The sequence below is a fragment of the Helianthus annuus genome, chromosome 8 (genome assembly GCF_002127325.2).
Source record: "Helianthus annuus cultivar XRQ/B chromosome 8, HanXRQr2.0-SUNRISE, whole genome shotgun sequence".
NCBI lineage: Eukaryota > Viridiplantae > Streptophyta > Magnoliopsida > Asterales > Asteraceae > Helianthus > Helianthus annuus.
The window spans coordinates 134,071,200-134,077,199 of record NC_035440.2 but is presented as its reverse complement, the minus strand read 5'-3'; positions in this window follow the sequence as shown (position 1 = coordinate 134,077,199).

Sequence of the window (6,000 nt, the reverse complement as noted above, 5' to 3'; positions counted from 1 at the left end):
GAAACGATAAAATTGATAGTCGCTGCTGTTGTAAACAAAAGATCCTCTAAAGGGGACACACCAAAAGTCGAAGCCGTCATCTCTTTGCGTATACGGAAGTATCGACCTGAGCTCTCACGGCCCTCGCATTTTATCCCATGAACAGATATCATCTGTGGTATACTCACCTGTAAGACTGAATATTGGGATCTGGATACGAGAGTATATTCAAGTAGTAGGACACACGGATAAGTTCAAGTAATTAAAACATTAACATCGTATCTCGGATCAGTTGAAGTTTGTGTGAAAATTTAAGTGGACAAATATACTGACAATCTAGGTGAATTGTTTAAAACTTAAAATGTAATGCAGCTTAATGGTGTGACATGTCTCATAAACTGATATGATCCTCTTACGCAAACTCACACAATATATTGTCTGTAAATATTTCAGGTTGTGCATTCTGTTAATTCTGCAAGTGGTGTCATTTACTTTCTTTCCGAAAAATCCAAAAAGATTTTGTGTGTGTTTTAGCATAAATTTTGAAAAATTCAAAAAGATTTTCGACAACTGATGTTGGAAAGCTGATTTTCAAAGTCTCAAAGTGCTAAACATGATGACATTGTTGTGAGGGGGAGAGTGTGCTTTGAATGTCAAATTGTGTTTTTAAAATCAACAATTGGTTCATCAAAGAGGAAGTGTTATGAGAGGGACTCAGTGTTGGTGCATACTTGATTGTCAAACTGTTAAATATATAAATTTTACTTTGAGGTAGAGTTTATGCAGGAGTCAAGTTGAGCCAGGTCAATCGATCCTGAGATCTGAGCTAGTCGAGAGCCAGGTTCCGATACCTGAGGTTTCTATGTTTTTGAGCCAAGTTATTCAATCTTGAGTCCTGAGTAGAACTAGAGCCAAGTTTCGATCTTGGAAATTAAAGACTCTGTTGAGAGAGCTTGAGCCAGGTTTCGATTCAATGGTCAAAGTTAAAGCCAGGCAACAATCTTGGAACATGAAAAGCCAGGCTGATCGATCCTGAGAAGATGTGGAATGGAAAGCCAGACAACGATCCTGATACAGATGCTGCTGAAGAACAAAGAAATACCAGCACATTGTTAAAGGGGAGTCTGTTGATGAAGATAGAAAGAGAAGCCCAGAGGGTGATCAAGACTGAAGTTTGTGAAGACTCGATGGACGACTCGTCAACATCTAAGGGGGAGTCTGTTGGTGCACTACATCTGTCGACTTCGTCTTGTATCGAGTCTTAGATTGCATTGTTTAGATTAGGGCACATTTTACGAGAAAACAGGAGAATGTATGAGTATTAGGTGCTGATTTCGCTCATAGGGTCATTCATTAGTGGCTGATTTCGCTTATGTGGTCATATGGATTTCGCTCTTATGGACAGGTGTCTCTTGGGGCGAAATCACAGCACTATATATAGGTGTCATGAGCGAAATCAGTAGAAGAGTTGTACGATTTCCATACCGAGGTGCTGCCGGTGTGAAGACTGCTTGTAATTGCATTCAAATCAATACAATCAGTAGTTAAAGTGAAGAATCAGCTGTTTCTAGCTTTGTTTCTTGTTATTCCGCTCCTGAAACAAAGTAGAGCTTCTCTGAACGACTCATTCGGGTCAGATCGCGATCCTACAGATTGTTTGAATTATAATCATGTACATGAATTCTGGGATTTTTTGGTTAGTAGATTAAATAATAATCTAGTGGTGTAAATAATGTACCATGTAGTCGATTAGGATATCATTATGTCTGGACTTTCATATATGCGTTAGTGATGTTTTTATGTATAATGATGAGCCATAATTATGAAATAAAAAGGATATGTATGGGCCTCATGATAATCGAACTTGCATGTTGAATATTGTGGGATTGGGTAACTAACTCTTAATTCATGGGTGGGAGTAACTAATCACATAATGAGCACGCACGTTGATGCGTCGAACCAGCGAAACAACGTCTCACACCCCCAAAAATCCACCCGCGGAGTACCACCGCTTGGAGGCGTGACGTGACCAGGATCGAGCCATCAATCATATTGAGCAACGTAATTATGTAAATAAAACCAACCACAATACAATTGGTGACCAAAAGCTAGTTATCCAAGTTTAAATTAAACAGCGGAAGCATAAACGTAATTCCCAAAAAGAAACATAAGTCCATAGTTCATAAGTTTAAAGTCCAAAGCGTAAGTTTAATAAGTTCATAAGGATTTAAATGTTAGGCACGGAACATAACAGTCCGTATCCCACAATGACTCCTTCCTCGTGCAAGGTCCAAGCATTTAACGACCTGTAAGGCATGTAACAACGAGTCAACAACAAAGTTGAGTGAGTTCACGGTTGGGTGTTTGTTTTAGTTGGTTCAAAAACATTGTTTTTGTTTAGTTGGCTTACTTGCCGTGGGGGTTACCCCAAAATTGGAAATATGATTAACCCATTTCCTTCTTTCCCCAAATCATACCCATAATTAGCGGGGGCTACCCCGTGTAAACAACTAGACCGTTATGATATCGACTACTAACGAAAATAAGTTGTGCCCTACGTCAGTGTCTATCATCACTGACAGTTTGCCATAGTCCATTAGTACACGCCCGTCCGACTGGCACGGTGTGAGGTTTGTTAAACCTAATACCGCTATTAACTAATGACCAGCTCGCCATTGGCCTCGGCGATTAAGTCGATATAAGATGAGGGACTTAATGATAGAGTTTTGTCTAGTAAGTTTTAAGGTTGTTGTCCTACCCAAGGAGGACGAACGTACGTAGTTCTACCCAAGGAGAATACGCAGGATTAATATTGGCATCCTACCTATGGAGGATGGCCGTACATATCCTACCCAAGAAGGATATGTAGATTCCGTTTTATGTTCTTTAACCCATTCCCAGCCACCGGGAATCCCATGCCTTATAGAAAGTGTGTGAACTCACCTTGGTTTGCTCGGTTAGATTCTCAAAAATAGCTAACAGTCAAGGTCGGTCAATCACGTCCTAGTATGATTACCACTTAGTTTATTAGTGACTTCAAATAAGCACAAAGTTCCTACACGCGTCTATCAGATAACAAGCATCACATCAATAGTTCAGGCTCATATCAACATTCCACCTATAGCTACTCAAGAACAGGCATACGATATTGCACATATTACTTTCATTGACATATGACATGTTAGATCATCCTCAGATAATATACTCGACATTTAGGCACGCAATACTTTTGTCGTTTCAGCTTTACTATCCAAAACTGGGCTGTTGTCGGGCATTTTAATAAAATAGTTATCTTGACTCAAAAATTCCCAACTTTTTACATAAGGTGCTAAACGATCCATATATTATTGTGTAGAAATCTCAGGATCCAATTCATCACCAATATTTTAAAAAAATTCATTTTCCAGACTGCAATCAGATTCATTACTTTCTAACTGCAGTCTACGGAATAATTCATTAAAAATTCATTGTTAGTCGGATTGACGAAATTCCAGTGGGATAATTACTACGACATCAGTACCCATCTACAGTACCGATTTCGTGACCTTGCTCTACTCAGGTTTCAAGTTATGATGAAGAATATAACACATATTTTCAGCAGCAAAAATGTAGCTTTAGCTGCTGTTACAAAACGACACTTTAAAAATAGTAAACAAAGTCCAAAAATTATGATTCTAGTGCCATTAGATCCGTTTTCGAAGATGCATAATTTAGACTTCAGAAAATCAGTTTTTCGATTTATAATGATCCAGTTACAGCCAGTTGAAGTTGGCTGAAAATGCTAATCAGCATGCTTTTTATAGTGTAAATGTTACTAAAAACGCATCAACAAGTGTCCTAACAACGGGTTTATCAATAAATTAATGATCAAACAACATGCATGCTTATGCCAACTTAATCCAACCAGATTTTATGTAAGTTTATGTTCATGTTCATGTTCTTTGTTCATGTTCTTTTTATGTTCTCGTGTTACACATCAACTACAATCTTTCGGATAATCAACGTAGGAGTGACCAAGAGTTAAATCGAAGACTTACAACTAGCACAAGGGCTTGGGATGACTTGTGAACAAAGAATGATGATGAAGATGGCGTGAGAATGCAAGGTGTGATGTTTCTTCAAGGCTCCAAGCTCCAAGCTTCACAAGACTTCTTCTAGCACTTGTTTTGGACTTGATAATGGATCAAATGAGTGAGTGTTGATGTGATGGTGATGTTGGTGATTTTGTGCAGCCAAGAGGGAGAGAGAGAGTGGAGAAGATGAAGTGAATTTGTAGAGAGAGAGTGTGATATGATGATATGGTGATCTCTAGCCCAACCTACATGTAATGATGGTGATTTCTTGGCAAGAGCATCAAATAAGGAGGTCCAATCAAATGAAAAAGGGAATATTTATTAGGGATTTTGTTGGTGCACTGAATGTCTATTTACTACGTCTTTATCGAGTCTTAGTTCTAGATAGGTTAGATTGGAGCTTAGAAATGAAAAAGTGGTTTTAGATTGTAATTCCGCTCGAAATGACATAAAGTCATTTCAAGCGAAATCAGGGATTTAGTGTAATTCCGCTCCAGTTAGATTAGTGGTGATTCCGCTCCAAACGAACATGGTGATTCCGCTCGAAACATCATCATGGGGTTCCGCTTGAACCGTTTCAAGCGGAATCAGAGCAACTATAAATAGGTCAGGGATGATTTCATTCGTAACGGTTAGAGCGGAATCTGGTCATGTGCTAGGTGTCGAATTGCTGTCAAAATTTACTAAGAAAGCTTTAATAGAAAAGGAATTGAAAGGATAAAGCTGTTGTGACTTTGATTACTTTGATTCCGCCTCTGTATTCAAAGATAAACTGCCTTTACTGACTATTTAGGGTCACACACGGTCCAACAAGTGGTATCAGAGCTCAGGACGAGGAGTTCATACCATAGCAGCTTGATTCTACCGGATTTTCTCATTTCTACTCACTTCTTCTCATACTTTCTGATTTGAACTAGTTCCAACGGTTGAAATGGCCTGAATTTCGAGTATATTGTGTAAAACATAGCATTAAAAAACCCTAGAAAGAATAAGGTTAAAATTCGGATTAAAACTGGTAAAAATGGCTTAAAAACTTGATTCCGCTCAAAAATTTTTTCGGTGATTTCGCTTGTAATAACATAAAATTCAGATTCCGCTTGAGTTTGCTTGTTGATTGTCACACCCCCAAAATCCACACGCGGAGTATCACCGCTTGGGAGCGCGACTGACCAGGATCAAGCCACCAATCATATTGAACATGTAATTAATATTAAGTAAAATAAACGTAAACCTTCCATTCAATACGATAGGTGTTCAAAACATAACCATAGTTTCAAAGTGTAGCGGAAGCATAGTAAATAAACCAACAATAGTTAATAGTTTTAAATGTCATAATAGTTTCAACGTAGAAACCACGATCCTTGCCCACAACGACCCGCTTCTCCAGTGCAAGCTCCAAGTACCTAACGATCTGCAAGGCATGTAACAGAATGATCAACAAACTAGTTGAGCAAGTTCACAGTAAGTAAATGCGTAACAGCAAGTAACGGGTGGCTCTACTGGGCCAATAGTAAGTTATACAGGTGGGGGCTTCCCATGTTTTGTGACCACTAGACTATTCGTATTATCCCTGTTCTTCGTCCGAGAACAGTAGCGCGTATGGGGTGTGCGTAGGTTTTACGCACGTATCCTTCGTAACCGAGGATAGAAGTAAGTAATGCGTACACGTAGGTTTTACGTGCGTATCCTTTGTATCGAGGATAGTAATTGGCATATGACCACGTAGGTGTTATCCAACCTACGGAACCACGTAGGTGTTATCCCAACCTACGGAACCGTCCTGACATCCGAGGACCATGATAGGTGATAGTCTAGGAAAAGCGTTTGTACGTTATAAGTCAATTGAAACCTTTAACCCATTCCCACGACCCGGGAATCCCATGCCTTAGTAGGAGTGTGAACTCACCTTGGTTTGCTCGGTATGCTAGGTTATGCACTCACAAGTAAT